A 12,323-nucleotide genomic window follows, 5' to 3' on the forward strand; every position below is an offset into this window, starting at 1 on the left:
GCGGTGGACTCAGGGGTGAGGATCCTCAGGTGAATCTCTGGAGAGGTGGATGGGCATATCCTCTGAAAATGTGAAGTGTCTTCCCAGGTCCAAGATGCCAGTGAGAGCTGGAAGTCCACAGGCAGATGGGTCATCCCCGCTGGTTGACCTTTTAGAAATACACCGCCCCAGAAGTTCAGGCAGACACGCTCCCCCACACTGGGCATCCTCGGGGTAAAAGCAGTCATCAGCAGAGTCCCCACGCCCACAGATACATGTGCACAGATACATACAAGATGGCGGGGGTGCCCCGTGTCCAGCCACTGCTGCCCCCAACAGGGTGTCTCTGACAAAGTCCCTAGGGGCCCTGACCAGGAGCTGTTACAGTTTTGAAACAAGTGGTGGGTGACCTGCCTCATCCCTGGGAAGCCTGGGCTGACCACGCTTGGCCTTGTGTCCAGCAGGCTCAGTTGTGGAAAGACATCTCAAACCCAGACAAACTGTCCTCTGTGGGGTGGTCCCCGGTCAGCTCAGTGGGGTGACCCCTTCAGGGGATGGTCATGAAAGAGGGTGTGGCCATGTCATGGGAAGCCCAGCAGAGACCCCCCCCTGAGACACTGCAAATGTCCCCTGTGTTCTCTATTCCCTGATGGTGAAAGAGAGGTACTCGTGTCCTAGGGCATCCCGCCTGGTGGAGGTGAGAGAGGGCTCCCTGGGGAGGCGGCCCACCGGGAGACCAGACACCCCGCAGAGGGAGCCCCCACCCCGACTGAGTTCTACAAGGCATTCTGCCAACCTGAGGGGCCACCAGCTTTCTCCCTGCCCAGCTTCTCCAGTGCTGTCACCCCCAGGTTCACCGGCCTGATGACCAATGACTGTCCCTTGGGTACAAACAGTCCTGTAATGGCTCGGGGACCAGGCCACATCTTTATCATTCCCTGGAAAACAGGACAGCCTGTGTGAGTGTCCATTTGTCCACGACCAAGGCTCAGCACTAGACCCGGTGGGGGCTGCAGATGTGCAGGTCAGAACCTGGAATCAAGTCCTTGTGTGTCTGTGTGTGTGTGTGTGTGTGTGTGTGTGTGTGTGAGACAGAGAGAGAGAGAGAGAGAGAGAGAGAGAGAGAAACAGAGAGAGAGATGGGAGGTTCCAAGCACCCAAGTCTCCCCCAGGAAAGGACAAAGCCCCAGGCTTCTCACGTCTCTTGGGGCCTTTTAATCCCTGTTGTCTTCTGCTTAAATGAAGGGACAGCAGAGGAAGAGATTAGTGGGGTATTCAGGGCCCGAGGGTTTCTGTTGCCGGGTAAACAAGGAGAGATCTCTATCACGGCCTGTCAGTCGTCCATCGGGCACTCAGTTCACCAGGTATTGAAACTGATCCGGGGAGATTTTCGGATTTATCTTTTCAGGGCGGTCAGGTGGGGGGAGAGGAGGCGCCCAGCTTTGGGAAGTTCCTTGGGGGCGGCAGGGTGCCTCCCACCCCCTGCTCCCCACAGTGTCCTGGGAGGACTGCCTTCTCGCGGTCCTGTCACCTGTGTCCCAGACACCACCCCCCACCCCATGGAGCCCCCAGAATCCCACACAGCCCCTTACAGCTCCTTTCTACCTGAATGCCTTTCCCTCCCTTAACTGCCTGGCTAGTTCCCGCTGGCCTTCACGTCACCACCTCCTCGAAGCCTTCTCTGATATGCCCCTCCATCCCACCCCCCCTCCTTTTCCCCCAGTGATGCTTCATTTTTCCCTGTTGTTCCCTAAAGGGTAGCAGACAAATCCCACCCCACACGCAGTTCATCTAAGTGGGGGCTCACACACTCAGGCCACAGACCTGCTGCTTCTCAGATTGGGAGTAAGGGACCCCATGACCACGTCTCAGAGGAAAAATCCACCAGAGTTAACATCACTGCAGCCTACAGGATAACCATGTTTTCAAATTAAACATTTTAAACAAGTTATGCATTTAAGAGCATAGCCGAGACCCTGGGATAACGCGTGTATATACGTGCGTGCACTGTTATTTTATATTTGCATATGCAAAAATGGTTTATTACAGCCCATCTGTATCATATATTACCTATATACTTGTACATAATATAAACTTCTTATATGTATGAATGTAAATGTAGTACAGGCATGTGATAAGGATGGGCTGCCGGGAGCTCTGGCTTCGAAAACCACAGTTCTGAGGTCTTGTGTTCCATCACCTAAAAGCCACGTTCTCCGTGGAGCACCTGCTCACCGTGGAGCCGGGGGAGACGCCGCGTCCCCGCATCTTTGGGAAATTCCACCCACTCTTCTCAAACTTCAGTGTCAGGTGCACAGACGGCTTTTGTTCAGCAATTGTTGAACTCTGTCTCACTCAACAAGTGACGCTTTGCCCGCTTCCTTCTCTCTAATAAGCTTTATTTGGAATCCACCTGCACGGGAAACCGGGAGGCACTGCCCCACGGCACGGCGTCCGCCGGGCTGCTTGGCGCCTGGGCTGGAGGGTTGCAGGTCCACGCCTCTCCCCTGGACCTGGGGAGCAGGAGTCCATCACCCTCACAATCCGCCAGGGCCCACGGTCGGCTCTGGAGCAGCTAACCAGCCACCTCCCAGGCCTGCAGGGCAGACCCGGGATGCCCCTCCGCTCCCCGGAGGTTCAGAAGATGCAGCCCAACCTGAACCAGACTGCAGATCTCCTCTCGTCCCCCATTCACTCCCCTAGCAGCCTCTGTGGGCACCAGCCACGCCCCGGGTTGTAGCAGGTGCATTCAGCCCTGGGTCTGCCCTCACGGAACTTAGTTCTAGAGAAGGAAGGTGGAGACGGGGAAGCAGACAAACCAAGAAAGAATGTGCTAGGGGTTCAGCGAGGAGGGGTAAGGGACCGTAAGCAAGTGGGGGAGGTTTTGCAGGTGGGGAGGGGAGGGGAGGTCTGGGAGGAGGTGCATCTGTCCCGAGACCTGACCGGGACAAGCACCAGCCCGTGGAAGGGTGAGCCCACAGCCTCTGCGGGAGTCAGTCCCCACATCCCCCCCGGGGCCAGCTCGGTGACCTCTGATATTCACAGCACATGGATTCGAATAAGACATTGGACTCCAAACAGTGCGGAGAAACACACAAAGCCAATGCCGTTCCCATGCTCAAGGGTCGAAAGAGGATCTGCTCCAGGACTCAGTGCTGGCTCCACGGGGGACCGTTGTCTTAACCCACCTGTTAATTCCCACCTATTAATTCCAATAAACCAAATACACACGTTGAACATCCAACAGGAAGAACACACACACACACACACACACACACACACACAAAGAATCCACCTTCCGTCCTACAGTTTCTTTGAGAGGAGGATAATCTCATTTAGAGACTGATAATCTCCAAGAGCGGCACCTTTATGGAAGATCCCTATTGAGAAAGAATTTCAATGGTCCGTGAGAAATCATTTTTCAAGGAGAAGAAATGTTTCTCCCTCAGGCCCTGGGATGTTTCTGAGCTGACCCCGCCAAAGGCCGCCAGTCAGAGCCTCTTAGGTGAAATGGGTCCTGGGCGAGCTGCGCTAATCCCATCAAAGGGGGACCGGGTGGAAGGAGGCAGCGTGACCGCCCTCCACCCCGCCCCTCGAGGCCCAGGAAGGAAGTTTGCTCAAAATGCAAACAGGTCTCCACTCTAGGAGGGATTAAGCGGCCTCAAATTAACCTCAGCTCACATTCACCTGCCTAGGGCTGCTCTGATCTGTTCTAGAAAGACTGGCAACGCCTCTGAGAACATTGCATTCAGGGAAACCCCCAGCTTCAGGAGATTCTTCCTGTTTGTTTTCTTTAAGAGCAAGGAATTAATTATAAAACAAGGAGACAGGAGGCCTTGACTCCGAGAACCCTCCAGAAGGGCCAAGACACTGATCCCTCCCCCCACCCTGCACCGAATCTGCCACAATCGATACGGAGTGAAAGCTCGTTCTGAAAATAACCTTGACAACAAATCCTGTCGGCTGGCTGTTGTTCTTCTCCTATTAAGCCCAATAAAATAATCAACGTTTACATCTCAATTTCTACTGCCGGAGAGTTTGCTTCTCCTGGCGATGCCCTGGCTGGCGGGGGAGATCTGTAGCAGAGGGGGTGAGATCCTTGAGGCCGAGCGGCCGCAGGCAGGGGCTTTGTTGAGGGTGAATGTGCTTCTCGGGAGGCAGTGACCTCAGAGGCCAGAGGGCCGGGTACCAGCCGTGGCCGCCACTCTTCAAGGCAGAGGAGAGAGGAGTTGTTATGAACGTCACTATCTGAGATGGACAAAGAGAACATTCAAAACTGGGTGTGAGCTGTAAGCCACGGGTTCGGAGCGTGCACACTCAGAAGTGTGGTCTGTGAACCCTGACTGCTCTGTCTCTTGTTGTCCGCGGGGCATAGTGGGACCTGGCCAGGTAGGGGGGCACACCTCGGCTGGGCTGGATGGTGGGAGGTGAGGGCGGTAAGTCCCTGAAGGCAGAGCTTTGGAAGTAGCGTGTTGGGCAGGCCGTGCAGGTGAGGAGCCAGCCTACAGAAAGTCGCAGAGGGACAGCCACAGCCTCCAGACTGTCCCCAGGAGCACCCCAGGGGCTGTAACTAGCGATGAGGCTCAGGGAGGTAGAGGGAGAGGCAGACAGGATGGTGACTGGTCCAAACCAGTGTTCAGAGTTGGGGATCTTGGGTGGCTGGAGCCCAGACGGCCAGGGAGAAGCAGGGGTAGAGGCCACAGGAGGCAGTGATGAGGAAGCTGTGGGATCTCTGGTGGAGGCAGGGCTGTGGGCAGGGCAGGATGAAGGCAGGAGGGTGGCTCATGCCCCTTGGTGGGGGGGGGGGGAGGAGGGGAGAGCATGAGACGCCTTGAAAACGGAGGCTGGAGGACCCTGAAAGCTGGCGTGGGAGCCACTAGGTGGGGAGACCTAACGGTTTCGGGAAAGAGGAGGCGGGTTGGACAGATCGGGGTCTGTCGGGGGTGCGGAGGTTGGCTCACCTTTCCAAGACTCCTCTGATCTCGACTTGGAGCTGGGAGTTTCTCCAGAGGAACAAGAGGTGACCGGCCTCTGCTTCGGTGGGGATGTCCAAGGAGGTGCAGGAAGGCAGGACGAAGCTGTGGCCAGCAAGAGGGGTCACAGAGGAAGATGCCGGGGCCTCCTGGGAGAGGCAGGCAGGACCAGGCCGGGGGTGGATGGATCCCCAAACAGGAAAGTGGCAGGAGAGAGGCCAGGCAGGGAGGGAAGTGCTGCCCGAGAGAGAGGAGCCGGATAAAGACCAGCTGAGACCCCTGCATGAGGCGGGGTCCGTGCAGCTCTGGGGAAGGGGACCTACCCAAGGGGAGGTTGCCCAGGTGGGAAGGGATGAGGGTCTGGAAAGGAGAGCCCAGTGCATCGATGCACACTCCTGCCAGGGTCTGAAGACCACCCTCCTGTTGGTTGTCAACACCCGGGCTGCTTTCGAGCAGCTGTGAGGATGTGTCCCTGCTCAGAGGTAACATGGTTTCAGGGGAAGCAAATGATGTCATTGACGCCCGCTTCATTTAATCCACTTACTCTGTGCAAGAAGGATCCAGTGCCGGGACCCCCCATGCTGGCCGGGTGGGTGGGATGACAGTGCCCAAGAGATGCAAACAAAATGCTGAGGGAGTGCAGCACAGGGCGCTCTGGAGGGCCGCATGAAGGAGGTGGCCCGATCTCAGCCCTTGACCAACGCCACGCGGGTGAATTAAATAGCTTAGGTTGTTAGGGGTCGGCGAGTGAGGTTGGGGGGTGGGGGGGGTTTCCCACACTTAGCCCCTCCAAGGATGTAATAGGCATGGAAGTTAGAAAGGGTTTCAGCAGATGTCAACAGTGGGGTGACAGTCATCGGTGAGGATGGGGCCTCTCGTTGGCGGGTGACCTTCTGCATCATGGAGGTGTGAGGTGCATCTAGCCACTCGGTGACATTACCAGCATGAGGGCAATGGAGGCTTGCGTTTTCTTGGGGCTACATTCACCAAATGCCTTCGTTCTACTGCCGGGGACCGTGTCCTTGGCTGCCGGGGATGGACAGGGCCCCCAGCCCCCAGCCCAGAAGCCCGTGGTGCAGCAGGGAGATGCACAGCCTCACGTGGAGAGGAAGGGGCCAGGCACCGTGTGGTTTGGGGCCTCTGTGTTTCTTAAGTTACTCTCTTGGGTGATAGTTTTTTTAACATTCCGGCTGCTTTGGTCGGTTACCCCCGTTTCCCCCAGACAACTAAGGGACCCCCAGGGATCAGGAGAAGCAAACTCACCCATCATTATGACAGAGGAGGTCCCGGAACATTGAGAATCCCCGAGCCCCACTCTCCCTCTTAGCGCACACCCCTTTGCCCCGAGTCTGCTCCCCCCCGCTTGGGGAAACCCACTCCCGTTACTGGTAAAGATGACTTGAAAATAAACAAGGATCCAACTTTTTAAAAAGGAGCAGCCCCCAGAATGCTAAGTCAGCATTTACCAACGCTTGCTTCGCGGTCGAGGTAATGGCCACACGCACACAGGCTCGCGCAAAGGACCCGAATGTCACCGAAGTTGGAGAAAGGGTCAGTTCAGCTGAATGGGCAGATTTCTTTGTTGCCTGAATTCTTGGCACCTTGAGTAGGCAAATGCGTGCCTTGCCTGCAGGAAGGAATGGGGAAGGCAGAACTGTTTGCAGGAGCCTGAGGATTAGTGTGTCCCCCCCGCCCGGAGACTCCCGCCTAGAGCTCAGAACCAAGCCACAAAGGTTCTTGGAGCCCTCCTGGGCCCCCGCGTGGGTCAGCAGGTGCTCTGCCCGGGCTCCAGCCGCACACGCAGGCGTATGCTGCCCTCTGGTGGTGTCGCATTGAAACGGCCGCGCTGATGCTGATGCGGAGTCTGGGCTGCGTGTCCCCTAAGGACGGCGTCCCTGCTGTCTCAGAAGAGATGCCCCGGTTTTATAAGAAATACTCTTTAATATCTCCGTAATGACGTCCATAGAGAATTATCACCTGCTCATGCTCCAAATTTCAAAAAGGTAAGCATGATGCCTTTTTAACTCTAATATAAAGAGGGACTACAAGAACTGAAAGGAATTTTTTTCCCTTTTTTAAAAAAACGTCTTAATTTTAATTCCAGTTAGTTAACCTACAGTGTTATATTAATTTCAGGTGTACAATATAGTGATTCAACACTTCCATACGTCACCGGGTGCTCATCAGGACAAGTGCACGCCTTAATCTGGAGATTAACTATTAACCTATTTAACCCATGCCCCAGCGGAATACAGTGTTCTATTAGTTCCAGGTGTACAACATAATGATTCAGCAATTGTATTTATAGAAGATATTATAATGGGTATTTCATGCACTCAGCAGACACGCAATCTCCAAATTGCCCGCTAGGAGACAGTGTTGCTCCTATTGAGAAAGACTCCTCTAGAACAGGGGTCAGAGTAGTACTTACGGATTTTCAGGCCAAAAGCTGTCTGACAAAACTATTCAACCCTGCCAGGTGCCCTACGGCAGCTACAGACAGTGCATAAAAGCACAGGCATGGCTGTGTTCCAATAAAGCTTTGTTGACAATAGCAGGTGCCTAGCTGGATTTGGCCCACAGAACGCAGTTTACTGACCCTTGGTCTGGGGCAGCCCCTTCAGTTTACAGGTAAGGAGACTGGGGCTGGGGAGTGCAGGGGGTGCAGAAAGTGGCCAAGGCTAGGAAATGAGATGCTGACCAAGTAACAGCAAACCCACCTACCCTGCCTGGCTCCTTCCCTAGTCCCCAGGCTGTCACTTCTCAGCTGTAGGTAGGGGGGATGGGGTAGAGGGGGGAGGACGAGGGATAGGAGGGTGCGAAGAGAAGGTGAGTGTTCAACTCTGACACCTCCAGTTCCCCTCCATCCCGCCTCAACATGCATTCACTCATTCGTCTATCCACTCGTTCATTCTGGCCTTTGTTGACCCTATGCCTGCCCCACCCCACAGCCTTCCCGCTGGGCGTGGAGCCTCCCAAGGGCTCTGCCAGTTATCCCAGAAAGGCACCACAACAAGACAGTAAGCCATCCTGGCTTGCCTAACAAGCCACGCTGGGCAGCTCTGGGTCTCTCTTATTTGTGTCTATTGATCCCCAGGGTATCTGCTCCTTGTTTGTGTCCACAGGGTGGGCCTACGGCGGACATTCAGCACCCAGGCCAGAGGACAGAGCCCGATGGGGCCAGGCCCTCCAGTCTCAGCACCAGGGACCCCTGGACCTCTGGGATCTGCTTGCTCCTGGGCCTGGATGTGAGACCAGTGCCTCCCAGACCTGCGGTTCGGGGCCAGTTTTGTTTCTTTTTTTCAGTTCATCATGGGCTGATAGTTCTGTAAAATACAGTAAATATGGAAGTGGGGAAATGGAGACGAAGAGACGTGTAACAAACATTATTAGATTCAACGGTTATACGCTTGCTCTGCCGAATGGCTGTGAAGGCTGACAAACTCTCAGCCCCACTCCCCGCATCATGGTGGACGGAGGCAGCCTGCGCCCCCGAGGCTGACGTGAGCCTGGGTCAAGCCTGCCTCAGTGTTAGCTCCAGGGTCAGCCCAGCTGGCTCTGGGGGACCCTGGGGCCTGGGGCTTGCCACCTGGGGCTCAGGAGGCTCCCAGGAACCCAGGGCCTCGTGTCCAGGACAACACTTCATGCTGCGGCCATCCTCGACATCATAGTTGCTGGCTCTGCTCTTCCCCTGCTGTGAAGTGTGTCCTCGGGAGTGGCCGTGAGACATCACTAAGCTCCCAGCCCGGGGTCACAGGGACGTCGGCCCTGCTGGAGCTCCCAGGACATACTACATGAGCACTACTACGGTGAGCAGGGACCCAGGCTCAGGGTGGAGGAGACTCCTGCCAGATGGAGGCTCATCAAGGACAGGGACCTCATCATGGGGGCCAGGAGGCCCGAAGATCCCAGCGTCCTGGCTCTTCACACCCTCCTGGTCTCAGGGGCCTGGACAAACCCTGGGGCCCATTTCCTGGGAAGAGAGGAGGCTGCAGGGGACCAGGAAGCACGGAGATGGGTCCTGCAGGGGCTGGGACTGGCTGATGTAGGGAGGCTCCTTGGGGTCACGGGGTGGGCTCCTTCCGCGAGCCTCGGAGCCTCCTAGAAATAATAACCGGTGTCCACAGGCCTGGGGGTACTTGTCTGGACCCTAGATTTAGATGCTGTGATAAGTCTGGAGGCTGAGGGGACTCAGCTCTGTGTCCTATCACTGACAGAGCCTCTCAGAGAGAGAGAGAGAGAGAGAGCACACACAAGGGTCTGTGGTAGCAGAATCCTAAGAGCACGTCTCTGTGGCTCTCTGAGGATCCCAGGGTGAAGCCAGGCTAGGTTCATGCAGACTGGGAGTATCCCAGGGTTCAGAGCCGGGGCAACCTAGAATAACAAAGGGAGGCCAGACCGAGGTCCAGGACCCCGTGCTCAACAAAGAGAAGGGAGGGTCCTCCTATGACCCTTCCAGCTGCTGGTGGCCCCGGGGGTCCCTTGGCTGTGGCCACATCACTCCAGTCCCTGTCTTGTTTCCACATGGCTCCCTTCTCCCTGTATGTCTGTGTTTTCATGACAAGTCTCCTCTGTGTGTGTCTGTGTGTCCAGATTTCTCTCTGCTTATAAGGACACCAGTCATGTTGGGTTAAAGGCCCACCCTGCTCCAGTCTGACCTCATCTTAACCGATTACACCTGCAATGACCCTATTTCCAAATAAGGCCACATTCACGGGTACCCGGGTTAGGACTTCAGCATATCTTTCTGGGGGTCACAATTCAACCTGTAACAGGGAGGGTCTCACCTAGATCGCCCTCGTTGAAGTGTGGCTGGGTTCTACGGCCACTACATCATCCACTAAACCCCGTGGCCTGAGATGTACCAGTTAATTTGTGTGTCTGTTCCTGGATATAAAAAGCATCTAAAAAAAACCAAAAAAACCCTGCTATTTTTCACTATTATGGGCCAACTTTCAGTAAGAAACAACTCAGCATCAGTTAATAAATAATTTGATGCTGAAGGCAAGGGCCAGATGTTGTTCATCTTCGTGTGTCCCAACACTTCGCAGACGATGGGGCCCCAGAAAAGCCAGTGGGCCCAGCGGCTCATCCCTGAGGCTCACTGGCTGGTTTCTCAAAGCAAACAGTGGGAGGAGGGCGTCTGGGGTTGGAGGGATCTGAGGCTCCCTGTGGCTAGCCTTCCGGAAGAGGTTATCCGTTGACTTATCCCTTTTTTTGGGCAACTCTTTCATGGTTCAGCGAAGGTCCGTTTTCTACCGTGATGCAGTGTCTGAAATTCAGAGCACCTCAGCTCCTCTCTGCTTTTCATCCTTTGCCAACAAAAGTAGTAACATTCTCAAGGCTTGTTGGGAGGTTGGTGACATTTGCAGGCCTGGGACGGGAGAATTAGTCGAGTTGTGCTTCAGAAATCCAGACCGTCTGCTCGAGCTGTTCAGACTCGCCATTTTTCACCTGTTAGACAAGGACTTCTAAAATCACCTTGGGAATATACACACGCTTCCTGGGAAATACCAGAGGCGTTCTGAGATCTCTGCATGGATCGTACTCGCTATTGATGTTACTCGTAACATTCTTTTCATGGAAACAGACCAGTGGGATCACTTGTGAGGCTTTCCCAAAGAAGCTTGCTGGGAAAAACAGGGAATGAGAAAGTGGGTTTGTAACCCAGAGAGGGAACCATAGCATCTGGCCCGGGTCAGCCTGGTTTTTTGACCTTGGGTAGCTCAATTTTGACCTTTTTGACCTCAGTTTGCTCATCTGTCGGGCGGAGGTAGCAACGGCGTGGTCTCCGAACTTTCAGGGTGGTTCAATGAGAAATGGAAGAAAAGGGGACGGGGCCACATAGAACAGAATCAAAAGCAGACTGGAAGGGAAATCCGTGCTCACGGTGGCCTCAGTGACACAGGAAGGGGGGGGGCTGGGATAGAAAGGGGACCTCCATATGTGAAGCAATGTTTTGTTTTATGTGAAAAATATTAGAAAACAATGTAACAGACTTTTAAAGTAGCTTTATGGAGATATATTGCACATACTATACAATTCACCCACGAACGTGTCCAATTCAGTGGTTTTTAGTGTTTTCCCAGAGATGTGTAACCCTCACTACAGTTAATTCTAGAACATTTTCATCACCTCAGAAAGTACCTTCGGCGACCACTCCCGATTCTCCTGCACCCTTTCCCCGCTCTGAGCAAACACTTTGTGTTTTTCCTGATTTCCCGATTCAGGACATCCCATATGAATGGTATTACACGGTACATGGGCTTTGGGGTCTGACTTCTGTCACTGAGAATCACGTTTTTAAGATGCATCCACATTACAGCAGGTGTCAGTACTTAATTCTTTGCTTTTTAAGTCTATTTATTTTGAGAGACAGAGAGAGAGAGAGAGAACACGCAGGGGAGGGGGAGAGAGAGAGAGAGGAAGAGAGAATCATGAGCAGGCTCTGTGCTGATAGCTCTGCCCAACATGGGGCTCAAACTCACGAACCGTGAGATCATGACCTGAGCAGAAATCAAGAGTTGGACGCTTAACCCCCCACGCTGAGCCACCCAGGTGCCCCTGTGGATTCTTTTTTATGGACTGCTAACATTCCATTATACAGATGAGATGTATGTTTTGTTTATATGCTCGTCAGTTGATGGATATTTATATGCTTTCCACTTTTTGGCCGTTATGAATAATGCTGCCATGGACGTTCACGTACAGGTTTTCAGTCCTCTTGGAGATAGATACGTATATATACACGCGCGCGCGTGTGTGTGTGTGTGTGTGTGTGTGTATATATATGTATGTATATATATATACATGTACGCGTATATATATGTATCTATATATCAGCGCTAGAACGGCTGGGTTGCGTGTAACTGTTTCATTGTTCGAACAACTGCCAGACTGTTTTTTCAAAGCGGCTGCACCATTTCACGCTCCCGCCAGCACCGCGTGAGGGCTCTGATGGCTCACGTCCTCAGCAACACTCCCTAGTGTCTGATCCCTTGGATTCCAGCCGAGCTAGAGGGGATGAGGGGGTCTCGCAATGCGGTTTTGGTTTGTATTTCCCTGACGAGTAACGCCAGGGAGCAAAGACTTGTAACATTTTAAGTTCTGAGTGGTTAGAGCAGGCACACGCTGCACACTATTCCCTTTGTCTTCTGTGTGTTCATACTAAAACTGTGTTGCTTAGGGGGACACCAGGGGGGCACAGGCGGTTGAGTGTCCGACTCTTGAGTCTGAGCTCCCTGTTGGGCTGACAGTGTGGATCCTGCTTGGGATTCTCCCTCTCTTTCTCTCTCTCTCTCTCTCTCTCTGCCCCTTCCCTGCTCCTGCTCTCACTCTAAACAAAAAAATGAATGAATGAATGAATGAATG

General features: G+C 53.9%; 2 long non-coding RNA genes across 2 annotated transcripts; one reads left to right on the forward strand and one right to left on the reverse strand.

Moving 5' to 3' along the window:
- Positions 1-2,969: 2,969 nt before the first annotated feature.
- Positions 2,970-6,578, reverse strand: LOC123380719. Its single transcript, XR_006586789.1, has 3 exons — positions 6,419-6,578; positions 4,941-5,189; positions 2,970-4,227 (listed from the first exon to the last, which is right to left on the reverse strand). It is a non-coding gene; the product is annotated as an uncharacterized LOC123380719 (long non-coding RNA).
- Positions 6,579-6,649: 71 nt separating this feature from the next.
- LOC109492777 lies at positions 6,650-9,955 on the forward strand. Its single transcript, XR_002146758.3, has 3 exons — positions 6,650-6,955; positions 7,508-7,583; positions 8,078-9,955. It is a non-coding gene; the product is annotated as an uncharacterized LOC109492777 (long non-coding RNA).
- Positions 9,956-12,323: the final 2,368 nt, after the last annotated feature.

The sequence above is a fragment of the Felis catus genome, chromosome D2 (assembly GCF_018350175.1).
Source record: "Felis catus isolate Fca126 chromosome D2, F.catus_Fca126_mat1.0, whole genome shotgun sequence".
Taxonomy (NCBI): Eukaryota; Metazoa; Chordata; class Mammalia; order Carnivora; family Felidae; genus Felis; species Felis catus.